At 38.6% G+C, this 20,908-nt stretch overlaps 2 protein-coding genes across 2 annotated transcripts in view; one reads left to right on the top strand and one right to left on the bottom strand.

The window, feature by feature from the left end:
• Positions 1-20,908, top strand: part of LOC133610588 (relaxin-3 receptor 1-like) — a 70,851-nt gene that overhangs the window by 12,088 nt on the left and 37,855 nt on the right. Inside the window, exon 2 of the mRNA XM_061966996.2 lies at positions 6,032-6,110. The gene's annotated coding sequence lies outside the window, so the exon portion shown is untranslated. The remainder of the gene's footprint in view (positions 1-6,031; positions 6,111-20,908) is intronic.
• LOC133610587 (zinc finger protein 516-like) overlaps positions 1-20,908 on the bottom strand; it is a 42,308-nt gene that overhangs the window by 12,851 nt on the left and 8,549 nt on the right. The gene's annotated exons all lie outside the window — the stretch shown is intronic.

Below are 20,908 nucleotides of genomic sequence, written 5' to 3'. Positions count from 1 at the left end.
CGAGTCAAGTCCCAAGTCAAGACAGAGCAAGTCCGAGTCAAGTCCAAAGTCAAGACTGGAAAGTCTCAAGTCAAGTCCCAAGTCCTGCATTTTGAGTTTCGAGTCCTTTCAAGTCGTTTAACCACAGACTAATATATTTACACAGATTGTGTATGCTTTTAAAATGCTGTATTTATTTATTAAAACAAGTGCATTTGAAATTGCAGGGAAAAAGATAGTGCTGACATTGCACTTCAAAATAGCACTATTAACCAGTCATTTTAAACATGTAACTCATTCCTTTACAGAATAAACACATTTGAAAAAAACAAGTGCAACTGTACTTATTTGCACAAAAGTGTTAACATTGTATTTCAATGGCATATTGCATTGTAACTAGTTCCACAGCAGTTTCTATCCTGTTCTTACCTTATCTCATTGATCTCATCTCATACTGTATATGTGTTTATGTGTGCGTACTAGAGATGCGCGGTTTGCGGACACAACCGCGGAGTCCGCGGATTATCCGCGGATCGGGCGGATGAAATTAAAAAAAATAAGATTTTATCCGCGCGCGGGTCGGGTCGGGCGGATTAATTAGATTTTTTTTTTTTTTTTTTTTTTTTTGGCGGGTGGCAGTTAAACCAATTCGGAAATACATATACATAGTTAAATGTTGTTACCCACATACGAAAAACGAGCAGGCACCTGCTGCATATGCCACAACAGAAGAAAAAAAAGAAAAGAGATGGACACTTTTACGGAGCGGAGAAGGGACGCCTCGCCGGGGTCCGGGACCGAGGCCCCTTCCCCCGAGAGGGCCCCACCGGGAGCCGTAGCTGAGGCGATCCGCGAGAAGGGCCCGACGCACGTCCAGGGTCACTACCGCGCCCACCGCACCGACACCCCGCCTCGTCCGCCTTCGCCGCGGCCGGCGTCACGCGCAGCAGGTAAGCAGCTTACCTGCCCGCCACCCCCGTGGCCGGGGGCTCGTAACATGGGTCACTCCGCGCGCTCCGCCCGCGCAGCTTACCTGCCCGCCACCCCTGTTGCCGGGGGCGCGTAACAGGGGTCACTCTGCGCGCAGTGCGCTCACGAAAGGGGTGGGGCTCACCCTGGTTGATATAGAGAGCAGGACGGTGGCCATGGAAGTCGGAACCCGCTAAGGAGTGTGTAACAACCCACCTGCCGAATCAACTAGCCCTGAAAATGGATGGCGCTGGAGCGTGGGCCCATACCTGGCCGTCGCCGGCAGCGAGACGCGCTTGGAGGTGCGCTCAGCGCGGCTCCCATATGATTGCGCACTGGTGTGCGTCTGGGTCGTGACAGCGTGGCACGCGCAAGTCTGTGCTGCATTGGATCAGTCTCCTTTCTTTAACAGGCAAAAGCTTTATAACCTCACCATACCTGCCAACTTTTAAATCAGAAAAACCTAGTAGCCAGGGTCCAAGGGCCGCAGGCCCCGGTAGGTCCAGGACAAAGTCCTGGTGGAGGGTTCAGGGCTTCGCCCCCCGACGCAAAATGATTATTAGCATTCAGACAGGTTAAAATGTTGCTAAAACCATCACTTTTCTATCAGTCACAGTGACTTTTCAAAACAAAAATATTACAGCAAAAATCATATGGGTTGATTGACATGTTTATTCTGTAAGCTAACTTCAATAGTTTGAAATTATTTTGACAGTTAATGCCAGTTATCCTGTCAACCTTTCACAAGACTTCAATTTGTTAATTGAAAGTATAAACAGTATAAACACTTTTTACAGTAAACAAATGGTAAAACAGTACTAAACAATTCCATAAAAAAAAAAATTGGTGTCATTATTAACTTTCTGTCCAAGCTTGTATAATCTACTGCCTTGTTCAATTGTAAAAAATATTCTGTGCCTAAAATTCACATTTCTATCACAATTATCATACTGTAAACATGGTAAGCTAACTTCATTAAAATTAATAGTCCTGTCAATAGCATGGAATTACAATTCAAATGTAGTTTTTTTGTAAGCCTTTCAAAAGAATTCAAAATATGAAAAATTAATGAAAATTAATTTAGCCATCAGACACTTGAAAAGTGGCACATCACATCTCTAATGTAATCATTTGAACTTTTCAACAGAAATAGCACTGCAAAAATATTAAGGACATACTTCTGTATTTTGGTAGTTATGCTGTCAACATTTAACAAGATTTCTTCAACTTGGACTTGAAAGCATAAATAGTATAAACACTTTTAACAGTATGTCGTGCTGTGAAATACAGCCGACAGGATTGCGCACCAAACACGAAGCAAGGCCATGGTGCAGGAGAACAAAGGACTTCTTTCATTTAAGGTTTGTGATAAACCATCAAACTCATTCGTTAAAAGGACTCTATAGTAATATAAAGCGAATTTTTCTGGACATTATCATGCAAGAAAAGTTTATTTTTGGGATCGCGATCACCGCGTAATGATTTTTAAAGGTTGCATTACATTATTAACTGTCCCATGTGATCAGCCAGTGCGATTGGAAGTCCATGCTCAATTATTGCCTCCGTAAATAAAACTTCGGCATTTATCACATCCAAAGAATCTGTTTGGGCGACGAAAAACGTTGAAAGTTTTCCACTTGTATCGCTAGCAACGGCATTAGACTTGTGTTTTTTTGTCCCAACGTGGTCTTTTACATCGCTAATTCCTCCGTGTCCGATCGAAAAATCTTGTCTGCACAAGGTGCAATTCGCGTAGTTTTCACCCTTTTTTTTAAATTTTTATTAATATTAGATATATAACAACGGGCGGATGGCGGGCGGGTGCAGTTCTGATCAAACGTTACATCGGGTGGATGGCGGATGGTTGACGACTTTCTGACGCGGTTGCGGATGAAATAAATTGCCTATCCGCACATCTCTAGTGCGTACACATGAAAAACATAACAAATATATGAACATAACAATGAACAGAGTTGTACTTTTTAGATGTCAGGACCCTATGCAATATGTACACATATTCTTAATATAGTATACATTTTAACTGACCTTTATTTGACTATGTTTGTCTTTTTGTAGGTGGCTAAAATACGCGGTGCTGCTGACCACCGTCTAACTTTACGTTACTGTGTGTGATACATTGACTAACGTAATGTTACTGTGTGTGATACATTGACTAACGTAATGTTACTGTGTGTGATACATTGACTAACGTTACGTTACTGTGTGTGATACATTGACTAACGTTACGTTACTGTGTGTGATACATTGTCTAACGTAACGTTATGTGTAGGTACCTCATGCAACCCTGCTTAAAAAAAAATCACTTGACAAAAAGTATGAATAAGGTAGCAAACTGCAGTGGACGCAACAGATTGCCGTGTTTGCAATGACGTTGTAACCATAGACATCTTATAAGTAGACGCAGGTTGCTGTGATGTGAGCAATTTGGCCGCCATCTTGAAGTGGTGATGAGGAGCCGGCGAGCAGCCTAAACTGACAGTTGACAGGTAGAAAACAAAGATGCCGGGCTGGTGTTCAGCGTTTTCCTGCTCAAATGAGCGGACTGTTGAAAATAGGAATCGGGGGATTACTTTTCACAAGTAAGATTTAACATTAACGTACTATTGGTTGTATCTTATGAAAATAATATTACCACAGAGTTGAGAAGGATCAAAGATCTTCAATATTTGTATGTGAAAATCACAAATAAATCTTCTGGGGGAGGATGACGCCCCTACAGGGGTTTGGTTTACAAACTTTCAGCCCCACCTAAAACAAAATTCACCAGCCGCCACTGATTATGATGCATTCTCATTTTAGGCAAAGTATAAGACAATACTTTCTTAACAGTATAATTGTAACCAGGAATAAGTCTTCAAGTAACAATATTCAAATACTAACATTGTTGGGTAAAACAGAATTTGGTTTTATTCTGAATCCAGTGAAACAGATTGGTGGTTTTAGCTGATATGAAGACTTTCAGGTGTTTATATGTGTTTATGTTGAAGTATTTGGCAGACGCTTTTATCCAAAGCGACTTACATAAAATAATACATATAAAACAATCACTGCAAATATTATCATTTAAGGGAAGAATGTAATAGAAAATATCAATACAAAGTGTCAAGACAGAATAAACTCTCTGCTGCTGCAGCAACAGAGATACAGTCTATAGGTCCCTAAGATATATAGATATCTAATGTATTCATACATTGTTTATGTAGGATATACGCATGTATATATAACCTAATCATATTGTTTCTTCAACTTAAAAATAGTTTACCGTTTTTTTTCCCCTTCTCTAGGATTATAATCCCAGTTTTGATCTCGGACGTCTGGTCACTTATAGCATATAAGAATATTATATTACTGTTAAGCAAACTATGAATACTAAAACACGCCAAAACATGTCTCTGTTATCATAGCTACACGTATGACAAAAAAGGGGGGTGAAAATCAGTGGTATTCAGTGAGGTAAAATGAATTAAATGCGCTGACAGTTCATTGTTCCTGCCAAGTGAATTGCACTGAGTGGAGCGGATCACCACTACAAGATGGCGGCCCCGCGCCTCGTCTGCGCCAGTAGGCAGTAGCGCTCCATGCTGCGTCTATTTATAAGATGTCTATGGTTATAACGTTAGCAGTGAGTTTGCAGCCTCACTGATTTAACTACACAGCAAATACAAGTCACGTAACTTAGCCAATAAACGTTATCTTACATTCAAAACTTACCCTTCTTTGTGCAACTTCAAATGTTGAACGTTGTTGCGTCTCCGTCTGTAATATTCGAACTGCGTGATTTCCATACGGCAATTCGTTTTTTGTTGACCAAGTCGTAGTTTTTATACCCGAACGAAACCAACTTTGGCATAATTGTTGCGTTGTTTGACAACTTGTTCGGTGGTTGTACTGCAATTTGATTGGATGAATGCTGCGTGATGAAAACAACGTAGATGTAATTTGATTGGCTGTTGTACTGACAGCACACCAGCTGACAGGAACAACACGCTGAGAGACACAGACGAAGAAAATGAAAAATACGGAGCGCTCCCAAATAACTTTTTAAGCGTTGGATTTTGGGGAAAGTAGCAAGTCATGTCAAGTCATGTCAAGTCAAAAGGCTCAAGTCCAAGTGAAGTCACAAGTCATTGATGTTAAAGTCTAAGTCGAGTTGCAAGTCTCTTTACATTTTGTCAAGTCGAGTCTAAAGTCATCAAATTCATGACTCGAGTCTGACTCGAGTCCAAGTCATGTGACTCGAGTCCACACCTCTGGTATCGGAACCGGCAGTATAAAACCCTGATTGGAACACACCTTTTCTGAATTGTTTCACATGACTGTTGATGACGTATATGGCGCCCCCTGTGGGTTTTGGTCTCAGGTAATACAGCTATCCTCAAAGTTGTTTCATCATTAGACAAATAATCAAGGACTTACAGTATGGACGATGAGTTGCTCAGTAAGACGATTTGCTTGTCTATTCATTTTTTAACAGTGCCGCCATGTGGGGTATTTGTCTGAGAAATAATAGCACAGGCAACACAGTAGGGGTTCATGTTTTGAAACATTTTCACACTATTGAGTGAAGCTATTCCGGTTTTAGTTGAAGTGCCAGTGAGCTACAAAACAAAATCAAGTATTAGGGCTTTGGGATGAGCCTTGTGGTCCGAAACATGGCAGGTGTTTGCTGAAGCAGACGCCGTCAGATTAGCGCATGGCCAATGTGGCACACTGTCTCCGGGCGGGTGGGGGGTGTGGAGGATGTGCACGAGAAAACTGGAGGGTGGCAATTAGGGGGTTAAGGTTAAAGCATGGGGGTTAACACAATGGGGATGAAGTCAACAGATGGGAATAAACAGGCCATCATCAGCCTTTTGTTCATGCAACCTACATGCTTGCATCTGCAATGTCCACGTCACGTATGCACCAAACATGCATATTTGTCCTTTTCACATCCCCTGCTTTGCAAAGCTCTCTATGGAGTATGCCTGCAAAGTACTGCACAAACATGTTGCTCCAGGGGGGCTCAAGCTCATATCTTTTAGAATCCCTCACTCCCCTTTTCTCCTCTTTTCTTTGGCAGATGAATAGGCATGTCCACTCAGCTGTCCCCACACTGATTCATCCTGACGTCCCAACCAGCTCAGCACAAACTCCCTATGGTTAGTGCGCTCTGATATCTGTGCATGTGTGTGTGTGTGTGTGTGTGTGTGTGTGTGTGTGTGTGTGTGTGTGTATGTGTGTGTTTGTTCTTGCATGAAAATAGCCACTGCCGGTGAGTCGTGCATGCACCAAAACCGTGGGTGTAATTTCCTGCCAGGTACCTCAAAATAGCATCTGAATGAATTCTCCAAAGAGTCAAGCTAAAATTTCTATTTATAGACTTGTTGTAAACCGGTAGATTCTCTGCCATTTTTAACAATAATGTGCACATGTGTGAAGTCATTGTAAATAGTCCCAGCCAGCAGTAGCAGGCCCGTGCCAAGCTACCGCTGACTGGCGATGTAGCATGTGACCGTCCTTATGCTCGTGTTCAAAGCTGGCTTGCTAAGCCGCACCTCACATCCAGAACTGTTCTCCCCCCTCCGCCAATAATAATCCTGTCTGTTTTCATCAAACAGGAGAGCATGGAACAAAACCATATATGCCAATCGCATCGCTGTTTGGAGGCAAAATGTTGTGTAAATATATAAAGAGGGATTTTATTTTTTGGACATCCCCCCCTCATTTACCCCCTTGTTCATCTTCAAGTAATCCCTTCCGAGCTTCCACAAATCTGAGAAACATTTGCCGCTGTCAACAAGTAAGCTGGTGGTATTGTCTTGCATGAGCAAACGCAGACCTGCTGCTTTTGTTTCTGCAAGTTTCATTAGTAAAGCTGAGCCATAACAACAATTTGGGTGCGCACCTCAGTTTTATGTAAGAGGAGGCTAAGGGCACCAAAATGGTAAAGTAACAATAGCGTGTTTATCCTAAAATGTTGCAATGACTAATAGGCTGTATTGATAAACAAGCAGCAGTATATATGACATATGCTGTCAGCTGCTACAAAAAGTACCTGGTAGTACCTACTTTTGCCACAGTGTTGGCCAAACTGGGCCCGGAAATGTCATCAGGATTCAGGGGGGTGTTTGCAGTACATCCTTAAAGGGGAACTGCAGTTTATTTGTTGTTATTGTGCCTATCATTCACAATCATTATTGGAGACAAGAACACACGTTTTTTTTGTTTTTCTTAGCATTCTAAAGAGGATAAAAAAAACGCTTGGAAGATGCGGATAATCGGAGTCACCATTGTAGCCTTCAAAGCCTTCTAAAACAACTTTAAAACCCTCCATCAACGTTTTATATACTCACTGCAAGTATATAAAAAAGGCAGTAACAGACATGTTCATACCAATATGTAATATTTCCAATATTTATTGTATTTTGTTCATTTTAAGCATAGCAGGAACCTACTTCCTCAGCGCATCTCTTTCCGTTTCCATAGCAACGCGCTTCCGACTTCCGGCAACAAACAGACGTTTCTGTTTACTAATCGTGGCAGAGTTGGTAACAGACAATGAAGATGATAAGGATTCACAACCTTATTTTTTTAAGCTGAATATACAGAACCAGCAGGAAGAGAGGGTGAGACGTTGGAGCAGACCGAGCTGAGAGAGTGAGGTCAGCGTGACTTTGATGCTGTAAATGTGGAACTTGGAGCCATGCTTTTTCGACGTAAATTGAGTGCTAACCCAATATAAACAGGAAAAAACGTCCCTGACCAGCGGGACCAAACGCACAACTGTGCATCGAGTGAGTGACATTTTAATATCGCTCATGATACACGCAGCACGCCATGCGTGTTACCACCACTACGTACGCTATCGAGCAAGCTGTGTACAAACAAAACATGAAATGTGGGCTAATACTTTACAGAAACTGCAATATGATTGTTCATGTTTTTCAGTCACCTCATTTTGGTGTCTTATCGCTGTGTGTTGTGCATTACAAACTTAAAAGCAATTTGGGTGCTGACGTAGAAGCTAGCTTACCTCTTGCCGTAGCTAGCTTTTACAGCTAATGCCGCAGCACGCTGGAAAAAGTTCCCCCGTGTTCACTCTTACAATCACAATGTTGCTACAGTTTGGTTATTATACAGGTTATGGAATGTAAATGAAGTATTGTTGACGTTTTTTTTTTAATGCATTTTTAAGTGATTTAGAGGTAGAACAGATTGCTCCAATTAGCTGCAATTTTTACAAGTTAGAATGCCAAAAAAACAAAAAACTTTTTGTCTTCTTGTCTCTCATAAGCAGGGGTCCCCAAACTTTTTGACTCGGGGGCCGCATTGGGTTAAAAAAAATTGGCCGGGGGCCAGGCTGTATATATATATATATATATATATATATATAAAACATATATATATATACATATATATATATACATTGTCTTTATAATCCGTTTTGTCATTTAACATCAATTAACATTGATGTTCATCAACATTTAACATTGTCACGTTATCGATGGGAAAATTCATTTTTAGACAATATGATTTGCCGAGGAGACACCAAGAGTAACAAGCGGTAGAAAATGGATTAGAAAGGAAAGATTAAAAAAACAACAAAAAAAACAACAACTTTTTTTTACTTGGGACGTCCTGTGGGCCGGATTTTGGATGCTGGGGGCCGTAGTTTGGGGACCCCTGCTCATAAGGATTGTAAACGATAAGCAAAATTCCCCAAAAAAGTGCAGCTCCCCTTTAAAAACAGACTGGTTGTGTCATTTTCATTCTGTTTTTTCACACTGGACTACTTCAATTTTTCTCAATCGATTTAAATATTCCAACAGCAAAAGGTTCATACCCTTCTTAATTTTATTTTATTTAGACAATTTTCTGAGAAAACATAATGAACCTTTTTGAGCATTAACATGTTCAACTCAATCGTAACGAGTGTGTCCCTCACGATATGCTAATCACACATCCTGTGTGGAGGGGCCCGTTTTGCAGAAATAAAACGCATGTAAAATGTCAATAAATGAATGACAAGGGAACTTAATATGAAATTTTACCACAAACGTATTCCGAGCCGCTTCCTGCTCCGTCATTGATGAGACTATAATAGAAATGTCTCCTCACAATCCCGTAGGCTCCGTGAGTGCTTGTGTGCATGCGCGCGTGTGTGTGTGTGCGTGCTGAAATTTAAGCTTGATGTAAAGTTGTGTTGTTTGAATAAAAATAGATTGTTGAGCCTATACCCCCCTTGTTGTGTTGGTTTGATATATATGTGTATATATATATATATATATATATATATATATATATATATATATATATATATATAAGAGGTAGAATAGATTGCTCCCATCTAGACGATGACAAAGTTAGAATGCAAAAGAAAACACCCTTTGGCTTCATATGTATGTATGTATGTATGTATGTATATATGTATGTATATACAATACACAAAACCAGTGAAGTTTGCACATTGTGTAAATCATAAATAAAAACAGAATACAAGGATTTGCAAATCCTTTTCAACTTATATTCAATTGAATATACTGCAAAGACAAGATACTTAACGTTCGAACTGGTATTTGCAAATATTAGCTCATTTGGAGTTTGATGCCTGCAACATGTTTAAAAAAAAATGGCACAAGTGGCAAAAAAAACTGAGAAAGTTGAGAAATGCTCATCAAACACCTATTTGGAACATCCCACAGGTGAACAGGCTAATTGGGAACAGATGGGTGCCATGATTGGGTATGAAAGCAGCTTCCATGAAATGCTCAGTCATTCACAAACACTGGGGGGCAAGGGTCACCACTTTGTGAACGAATGCGTGAGCAAATTTGGAACAGTTTAAGAAAAACCTTTCTCAACGAGCTATTGCAAGGAATTTAGGGATTTCACCATCTATGGTTCATAATATCATCAAAAGGTCCGAGAATCTGCAGAAATCACGGCAAGGCCGGAAATCAATTTTGAATGCCTTTGACCTTCGATCCCTAAGGCATCAAAAAGCGACATCGGTGTGTAAAGGATATCAATACATGGGCTCAGGAACACTTCAGAAAACCACTGTCAGTAACTACAGTTCGTCACTACATCTGTAAGTGCAAGTTAAAACTCTACTATGCTTAGCTAAAGCTATTTATCAAAAACACCCCGAAACGCTTCGCTAAAATGGACTGATACAAAGTGGAAAAATGTTTTGTGGTCTGACGAGTCCACATTTTAATTTTTTTTTTGGAAACTGTGGACGTCTTGTCCTCCAGACCAAAGAGGAAAAGAACCATCCGGATTGTTATAGGCACAAAGTTCAAAAGCCAGCATCTGTGATGGTATGGGGGTGTATTAGTGCCCAAGGCATGGGTAACTTACACATCTGTGAAGGCATCATTAATGCTGAAAGGTACATACAGGTTTCGGAGCAACTAATGTTGCTATCCAAGCAATGTCTTTTTTATGGACGCCCCTGCTTATTTCAGCAACACAATGCCAAGCCACATTCTGCACGTGTTACAACAGCATGGCTTCGTAGTAAAAGAGTGTGAGTACTAGACTGGCCTGCCTGTAGTCCAGACCTGTCTCCCATTGAAAATGTGTAACGCATTATGAAGTGTCAAATACGACAACGGAGACCCTGGACTGTTGAACAACAGTATATATATATACAGTATATATACTGTACATATATATGTATGTATATATATATATATATATATATATATATATATATATATATATATATATATATATATATATACATATATATGTATATATATATACGTATATGTGTGTGTGTGTGTATATATATATATATATATATATATGTATATGTATGTATATGTATATATGTATATATATATGTATATATATGTATATATATATATATATATATATATATATATATATATATATATATATTCAGGTTCACGTTGTTTCTTATGGGGTAATGTGCTTCACTATACAAACGTTTTAGTTTGCGAACCATATTCAAGAACCAATTAAGTCCCTAAATTGAGGGTCCACTATTTTTCAAAATGTAAAACTCAAATTATTTATTCTTATTATTATTTATTTATTCTCTATAAAATGTGTTCATATTTTGGATGTCCAGAACGGATTAATTGGATTTACATGAATTCTTATTGAAAAATGTAATTTGATTTTCGTACTATTTTTTTTTTTTTGAACAGGTTATTAAATCGCCGTTCTCATTTTCCCTTCAGCATTTGGTGCATTTAATCTGTTTTAATATGACATGTTTATGAGCGACTAAAAAAACTAAACTGAACTAAACCCCCTCCCGGTGTTGAAACATACATCTGTCCAACTGGGCGCAACGGAAGCTATAGCGGACACGGTGAAACGCCGTGAGTGACATGGTGCAAGAGAGCCACAGAGAAAACAGTCGCAACGAGTCGGCGCTGACCTTGCCACACGATAATCTAATCCCTGTTGAGAGTGCTTTTTTTAGAGAGCAAGTTAATGCCCACAGATTATACGCCAGTGTCTCCCACACTGGCCAATGAAAAGAGAGTGGGGGACCACAAAGTTCATCAATGAAGGATTTTTCCAAAGATACTTTTTTTCGTACAAACACGACCATTGTTACTCTGCTGGATGGTCTGCGCAGGTGTCACCACGCAGCTACTTCTGCTTTGTGCTCTTTTATTTCATGATAAAAGGCCCCACTGGTCTAATGCTATGAAGAGTAATCCCTGCGTATGTTGTGTAACCCGTGGACGTGTCAGAAAAGGCGGGAAGGCGAAGAGCAGAAAAACGTGTAGCTGACTGCTGTCTAATCTCTTAGGTAGATGAGGCTGCTTGCCCACAGCAGCTTCATTGTTCAGGAGGCGATCGAGGAAACCATCTGAGGAATATTTGCCATGCTGCTTGTATGACTTATGCGCCAATAACTGATATAGTCATAAAGTCATGACAGAAAACAATACTTTAAAGGTTCATTAATGAACATCAAAACTGGAATTTTAAACCCCCGGGGACAAAAATTGACTTTTTTTGCCTTCATTTTTATTTTGTTGTTAAATTATATATTACTTTTCCTAAGAGGATTTTTTTTTCATGTTAAATTTAAACATTCCAATGTCCAATTCATTCACACTAATGGGAGTTATTCAACAATACCCCAAAACAAAACAGGACTCATTTTTCAAAGAGCATAAAAACATTTTGATATACATTTTTTTTCTTTGCATAAATCTCTCTAAACAAAAGTACCAAACATGTAATGTTTTGTTTTTATTTTATTTTAACTACTTCGAAGACCTTTTGATCAGATGATATCAAGACATAGTTTATACTAATTTAAAATGTTTACATAATCTGATCTAAAGGGTCAAAATTAAAAAAACACAAAAAACATTTTTGATATTTTTGTTTTGGACTAAAGATTATTGAGAAATGTAATCAAAAAAGTAGAAATAAATATTGAACCTAAAATGTTTTTACGTCTTTCAAAAACCTAAGGACTTTTTGGTCTAGTTTGGCTTTGAATATAATTCAAATTGAATGCCCCCAGGGGGTTAATAAAGTTAAGTTTTGCAAAAATTGTTAAGGTATACTTGTTACACAAATACGAGTGATGGCGGGTAAATGACGCCTTTGTGAGTGCATAGCACACTCACTACCTGTATTGACACAGCAGTGTTTAATAATGGTCATCTGCTGAATTATACAAGTCATTACATTTGACCTGCAAATAAAAGTAACCGTTAGCAAAGGAATATGAATTGCACAACTCTGGTCAAGGAGCTAAATAATAACCAGGGAAAGAACAGTTATCTTTTTTGGCGCCATCAGATCAAAATACATTTTTCCTTTTTCTTAATTCCATTTAGACAAACGTGACTTCTTTTAGTATGAACTGTCATTTATCGGCCGATAAAAGCGCTTCCTGGTAAACACAGTTTGGCGCTTCAAATTCAAATTACACAACAGCTGTATCGGTCACATGTTTTTTTCTTAATGTGACACACACATTGAGGCATCGAGGGACACGGTATCACTCCTGTTCACACTCTTTCAGTATTGTTTGACCCATCACTAATAAACACCGTTAACGGCAAACATGCAGGTGAAATGTGATTAAAAAAGTTACTAACAAAAAATAATAAATGTTATTAACTTGTCCAAGGTGTACTCCGCCTTCCGCCCGAATGCAGCTGAGATAGGCTCCAACACCCCCCGCGACCCCGAAAGGGAGAAGCGGTAGAAAATGGATTGATGGATGGAACTCCATGAAAATATTCCAGATTACCGTATTTTTCGGACTATAAATCGCAGTTTTTTTCATAGTTTGGCCGGGGGTGCGACTTATACTCAGGAGCGAATTATGTGTGAAATTATTAACACATTACAGTAAAATATCAAATAATATTATTTAGCTCATTCACGTAAGAGACTAGACGTATAAGATTTCATGGGATTTAGCGATTAGGAGTGACAGATTGTTTGGTAAACGTATAGCATGTTCTATATGTTATAGTTATTTGAATGACTCTTACCATAATATGTTACGTTAACATACCAGGCACGTTCTCAGTTGGTTATTTATGCTTCATATAACGCACACTTATTCAGCCTGTTGTTCACTATTTATTTATTTTAAATTGCCTTTCAAATGTCTATTCTTGGTGTTGGGTTTTATCAAATAAATTTCCCCAAAAAATGCGACTTATACTCCAGTGCGACTTATATATGTTTTTTTTCCTTCTTTATTGTGCATTTTCGGCAGGTGAGACTTATACTCCGGTGCGACTTATACTCCGGTGCGCCTTATACTCCGAAAAATACGGTCTGTATTGTTTGTTAGATTGCGAATATTAACTTTTTATAATAACATTACAATTTTAAGAGTGTTGCTTCAATTTCTCGATTGCGTGGCGGCTCAAGCATCAACGACGCCCCGTGTGAGACCCCGCTTTGTGTGTAAATGTTTGCAAAGCTCCTTTTAGCAACTAAAAGGTGACTTCTTTTAAGCTGGTGTGCCTCTGACCAGTTCCTGTGCGGCTCAAGCTTGTCACAAGAGGGCTTGAAAGTGTGACATGGTAACGCATTGCATCGTGGGTCTTGCTGGACTCTGAATCTCTTATATACATGGCCAAATGCAAGACTGTGTGCTTAAGTTTTTTGTTTTTTCTTTAACAAGTTCAAAACATGGTGCGACCATGCGGCATCATTAACTGTCACAATCGTGGTCATGATCGCTTTAGTAAAAAAAGGATTTGGTGAGATCATTCTCATTTCCAGCGTGAAAGCAAAGCCTATGGAGGTCGGGTTATGAAGGTGACAAAGACGGCACTGCTATCCTGGTAAGTTTGAATCAAAGCATGTTGTATTCAGTAGCATTTAGTAGGATGTTAGCGTTAGCCAAGCTAGTTGTGGGCAACAAAGAACGTACAGTATTTTTTTTAAAAGCATGTTGTCTGTTTACTTTTAGTCTTTGGTACAAAAATTTATGAGTATTATTTTCGGAGCAGTAGCGTAGTGATCAAAGTATTTAAAAGTAATGATGTGTTTCATTTTTCGGGAAAACCTGTTTATGAAATGAGGCTGGGCACCCTCACTCCATCACAAACACATAAGAGATGAAAGTCGTAGATTACCGTATTTTTCGGACGTTAAGTCGCTGCGGAGTATACGTCGCACCGGTCGAAAATGCACAATAAAGAAGGAAAAAAAACATATATACGTCGCACTGGAGTATAAGTCGCATTTTTGGGGGAAATTTATTTTATAAAATCCAACACCAAGAATAGACATTTGAAAGGCAAAAAAAATAAATAAAGAATAGTGAACAACAGGCTGAATAAGTGTACGTTATATGACGCATAAATAACCAACTGAGAACGTGCCTGGTATGTTAACGTAACATATTATGGTAAGAGTCATTCAAATAACTATAACATATAGAACATGCTATACATTTACCAAACAATCTGTCACTCCCGATCGCTAAATCTGATTAAATCTTCCTCCCCGGTGTCGCCTCTGGTATGTCCTTTCTTTCTGCTACTCGATCGCCGTTTTCTGCTGCATATTTCACTACGTCCAGCTTGTAATCTGCAGTATATGATTTCCTTTTCGGTGCCATTTTAGTTCAGCCCTTCTCAGTTTTTATAAGTTACCGCCAATGTTGATGTGATCCATTTTAATAGCTATGGCAGTAGCGTATAGCATATAGCAGTTAGCACACCATGACCCACAATGCACTTCCGCCATGACCCTTCCCCGCCGAATTCTTATTGGTTGACGTGTGAGTGACGATTGCTGCCATTTGCTTCGTCTCTTACGCAAATGAGATAAATAATAATATTTGATATTTTACGGTAACGTGTTAATAATTTCACACATAAGTCGCTGCGGAGTATATGTCGGAGTATATGTCGCACCCACGGCCAAACTATGAAAAAAAACCTGCGACTTATAATCCGAAAAATACGGTATGCGCATTTTGAACGGAGAGCAATGTGCCTTAACAGAGTTTATATTCTGAAATTCTTTACTGATATAAACACAAATTCTGTTGACAAGGTATATACAAGTTTAGCTTGGACAATGGCGGCAGCTTACTCAAATCTCTTGTTAATTGGCTGTACTCATATGGATCAATTCCACCAATTTAACTTATTTTTTTGAGGTTGCAAGCCTTTGGAATAGGGTACAGTTTGTCTTAGTGCGATCCCTTGATTTTTTATTTTATTTTGTAAGATCCATTTTAATCCAGTTTGTTGCTCTCACTCACATTACAGCAGGTACAATGCAGCCATGTAAACAAAACCTACATCCAGCAAAAATGCCTACAATGCACCCACAATGACTTGCGAAATCACGTGCCCTTTTGAGCCCTACACGATATCCTGCCGGATGAGGAATGAGCGTTGAGTCTAGGTTCTGGGCTGATACAATTATATCAATATATATTGCGATAGACCTGTAATCAAAATCAATATAAGATGCGTTCGATAAATATATATTTTTTGGTCGGGAAAAAACTGAAAGAATAAAGCATGGTTGGTTGCATGAACAAAGACACTTGCGGTCTGATAAGCTAGCAAAACAGGAAGTGGTCGGGAAATGGGAGGCACATGCTGAACAGCCAATCACTTAACAGCATCAACCATCATTTTGGTTGCACCATCTCGCTGTTGATTCTCTGTACAGAGTGAGAAGAGAAATTAAAAATGAGTGTTGCAGAGAGCGAATAAATAGTGGATAAAACAGAGTCACCTCCACAGTATGGAAGGCTTTTTTTTATAAATTCAAACGGACTGTAGTCCTTCGTCGCGCTCGTCTTCTTTTTTGTCCATTCCCTATTCAGATGTACGGAAACAGATAGGAACCAAAGTGCAGGATTGTATAACTTAAACAAAGTATAACAAATGTGCTATTTTTAAAATAATAATTTGGTCCAGTGATAATTAAATAATAATTACTGCATAGTATAAATTCATTTTCATACTTAAATAAGAAAAACAGACCAAATTAAATGTTACACAGACCACGTAACTTCCTGGCACTAAACCTACAAATACTTGTTTTTCTCATTTTTTTCTAAGTTTACATTTTCACACTTTGCACTTAACTTATTGTTAAGTGTTCAATGTGATTTTACAATTTTGTTTACATTGTTTGAGTGTTTGCCATGCTTGTATGGAAATTTCCTTTTCTTTCTGCCTTGATAGGTGAGGGCATTATAATCAGAGGACAGTTACATTTGAAGAAAAATGTTAACATTTATTACATTTTTCTCCTGGTCCATATTTTTCATAGGCCATAAAAATATCGACCAATATAAAAAAACGTATATCATGATACAGTTTTCTGCCATATCGCACAGCCTTAAGTGAGCATCTTTTAATATTACCGGTAATCTTCTTTTCCCCCTCCCTTACATTGTTGCTCTGGGCAACCCATCGATAAAACATTTATATGGTGTGAATGAGTGATCAGACATGGAGATGGGTTAGGTAAATAAACTCTGCTTCTTCCTACTCCTTTTGAGACATGTCAAATTGTGCATGTTATATGTAAGCAATTAGGCATGCCTGAAGAAAATAAACCATACCGTTAGGTTGGGTTCATTTTGTGTACATTAAACTGTCTTTTGTCACTTGATGTGTACAATGTGGGAACTCGTTGTACCAAACCAACAAATCTGATTAGTGACACAACTATTGTAACGTTACTAGGGGTGTGAATCTTTGGGCAGATAACGATTCGATCAGATTCATGGAGTGACGATTTGTTTCAGAATAGATTCTCGATTCAATAAGATACTCTATTCCAGGGATGTCAAAGTCAAGGCCACCGGGATGATATTTGATTAGTATTAGAACCGGCCCGCAGGCCACAGCTGCCTGCTGCTGTTTTGCATGCCCCAATACTTCATCAGTGTTGGCGTAATTTTTTGGGGTCCCACTTTTTTGTAACCGTTTTGAAAACAAATGATAAATGTATGCATTATCCTGTTATATCTCCCATTCTATATTGTGTTTTGGAAAAATGTTGTCAAACGTTACTTAATTAATTTAAAAAAATTATACAAAAGAAAACAAATTTTCATGCATATGTAAATGTATTCAGTTATAAACATTCATTCACTTTCTTCTTTCCTTCATGGATCTAAACTTTACCGCTGCCGGTATTTTTAAAAATATTTTTATTGTAATATTTTCTGAATGTATTTGTTCTATTTTTGGCCAAAGTAAGACAAAGAAAACAATCTGAAGTTCTCTTTATTTTTTTAGTTTTAAGGCCTGATTTTAATCGTCCGGCCCGCTTGTGCACACATTTTGTGAGCTAAAATGAGTTTGACACCCCTGCTCTATTCAAACCAATTATCACAATGTATTTGGTATACTAGTTTTAATCAAAGTTTTTTAAAACATGTTATAGGTTTAATCGTTGCATGGAGATGCCCTAAAAATGTATTTTTAAAAATGTATTTAAAAAAAAAAAAAAAAAAATGTGTATATATTTTTATTCTTTTAAATTGATTTTTGAAAATTATGAATTGATTTAGAATTGGAATAATTCGGATGCACATTTTTTTGGTGCATCCCTAATTGTTACGGTATATTAGAACGATGCAGTTGGTAAGGCGTACACTTTTTAAACAGTTATTTATGGTGGGTTTTTTAAACATTTATGCATAATCCTGCAAGCTGAGGTGTTTTCCGATGTACCGTACACCCTGGACTCGTCCAGCGAGTTATTATTCCTAAGTGACAAACTTGGATTGAGGTGCTGGTCAACAACACGTGTAAAAATGTCCCCTTTGATCAAAATAATGATTAGGAAGGAGAAGTAAGGCGATAGGTACTTCAGCCATTTTTCCCTGCGGCTGGCAGCAGCCAAGAGGAGGAGGAATGACAGCTGGCAGCAGGGTTTGGATTAGGTTTCCCGTCGGGGTTATTGCATCTTTTACGCCGCCGCTTTTCGCCGAGCAGAATGGTGTAATAGTAACCCGACTCCCTCGCACCCGACCAATCTCGTGTCAGTCTCAACGGGGTTAAACAGAAGGGATCTGTGAAACGCCTTACTCACCCCCACCATGTTCCATCTGGATGCGCTAGCAGCTTTGTCGTACTCCTTTTAAAAACAACTTACTAAGCAGCGCTGTGATTGGTCTTAATTAGAATTGAATCCCAAACAACACTCTAATAACCCAAAGAAAGCACTACTACATATACTACTTACTGACATGATGCCCAAACAGTGCAATCCCCAGCTTGTTCTTTATTGGGGTATTCAACGGATCAAATTAAAAACGGCCCGCATTAGTAAGGAGAGAAATGTTGTTTTTTTGGCAACCAAACACAAAATGGATTTGAGGGTGGCGTGGCTCAGTTGATAGAGCCGTCATGCCAGCAACTTGAGGGTTCCAGGTTTGATTCCTGCTTCCGCCATCCTAGTCACGGCCGTTGTGTCCTTGGCCAAGACACTTTACCCTTCCTCCCAGTATCACCCACACTGGTTTAAATGGAGCTTAAATGTTGATGATGTGTTTCACTATGTAAAGTGCTTTGAGTCTCACAAGAAAAAAGCGCTAAATAAATATACTTTACTTCACATTTGCATCAAAAAAAGATTTGCAAACAGAAAAAGGATTTTTAGCCTAAAAAAAGATGTGCATACAAAATGAATATGAAATTTAAAAATGTCGCATCAATCCACATTTCGTTAAACAAAAAAAAATTGGGGGTTACAAATCACTGTTTTGATTACAAAATTATTTTTGTTACAACTCATTTTTTTGGTTGTAAATTATTTTTTTTTAGAACTCAACTTCAACCTTGTGGGCGGGGCCTCCTCTGAACAATATAACAGAAGCCTTTTCATTGGTCATTATGGCCCACCCCAAGCTTTGGTATTATATTGGTGGTCAGCAGTGGTGTTGCAACGATTAATCGATTCAATTGTTAAATTTGAATGGAAAAAATATTTGATTTATATTCTGTTGCTTCGGTAAATCGTTTAATAAAGTGTAACGAATGAAAATTAGCTAAATCCAGCCCACATGTAGTGCCTGGAACTTTAAATATGTGGGCATATTTAGCCGATGTACAGCATGTGTGGGTGCAACAAAGTTTCTATTAATACACTCATGTTAAAAGTGCAAATTCAATGTTGATGATGTGCATTTATTAGAAAAAAATTATGAAGGTTGTGTCAAGCAGAACTTTTTTGTTAATTGTAGCTATTTTCCCTAAAATACACATTGAGTCTAAAAAGAGTGTTTTATCCAATTTTGCAAATAATTGAACAAGTAATTGAACAACTAATTGATATATTACTTTATTACTAAAATATTCAACAGCTGCAGTCCTATTCAGCAGTCACTCATATATATTGTCCAGAGGAGACTCCGCCCACAAATTGAAGTTGCGTTGTAACCTCGAAAAAGGATTTGCACCCAAAACTTTTTAGTTGTTTAAAAAATATATATATTTCAAATGTATAATTTTTGTGTGGTTGCATAAAAAGACCAATTTGTGATGCTAAGATCTTTGTAGATTTGTCTGCAGATATCCTGTCAGTCGGACACTGATGGCGGGTATTACAGGCTTTCTGGAGATGGGGGCAGGGAAGGTACTAATTTGCTAACTTGCTAAAGCTAACGGTTACCAGCTAGATTAGCTGTGCTCCTATACTAGCCCACTGGCTAGTGAGCTCGAATCTGTGATGTTGCTTGGTTGTAGGTTTGAGCCAAGGTGTGTGCAGGGCTGGACTGAGCATTGTGATCAGAGTTTAATTAATTAAAATGTGCACACCCTTCCATTTCTGGACACTCTAGCTTTAAAATGTTGTACAAATTCGCAAACCGACCAAAATTATCTGTCAAAAAAGTAGCACAAAAAATCTGAAGATCAGAACGATTTTACACGATACTAGTTCAGCAAAGCTCATGCTAACTTAGTTAGCAAACTTTTACCTTTGACACGTTAGCTGCAGGGTAGTTAGAAAACACATTGTACCTGTGTCCGTCCTGGCTGCTCAGTAAAACAAATACAATAAAAAAAGTGTTTGTACACTTCTGCCGTGTAAGATTTGAGCGAGCGCATCCAGATTCGTGAGCGTGTAATACGTGTGCGCGCGCATTCAGAAGTGCATGCGTGCAATACAATCTGTACGTGCGTATCTGTGAGGAGCTTTTGGCTGTCTTTTTTTACATGTGACTTTTGCGACACTTTTGCCGTGTACGATTTGAGCGAGGGCATCCAGATTTGTGAGCGTGTAATACAATTTGTGCGCGTGCAATCAGAAGTGCGGTGTGCGTATTGAGGTGTGCCTACATCTATGTTTAATCAACCACTCAATTTAAACCAATCAGGAACAATGTACAGCTGAGGTGCGTGAAAGAGAGACGTTGTTTCTGATTGGTTTAAATTGTGTAGTGTCTGGTTAAATGTTAACGCACAAGTTGTATTACACACTCAAATTGTAC

This window comes from Nerophis lumbriciformis, linkage group LG11 (assembly GCF_033978685.3).
Source record: "Nerophis lumbriciformis linkage group LG11, RoL_Nlum_v2.1, whole genome shotgun sequence".
NCBI classification, from domain to species: Eukaryota; Metazoa; Chordata; class Actinopteri; order Syngnathiformes; family Syngnathidae; genus Nerophis; species Nerophis lumbriciformis.
This window is presented reverse-complemented; position numbering and strand designations above follow the sequence as displayed.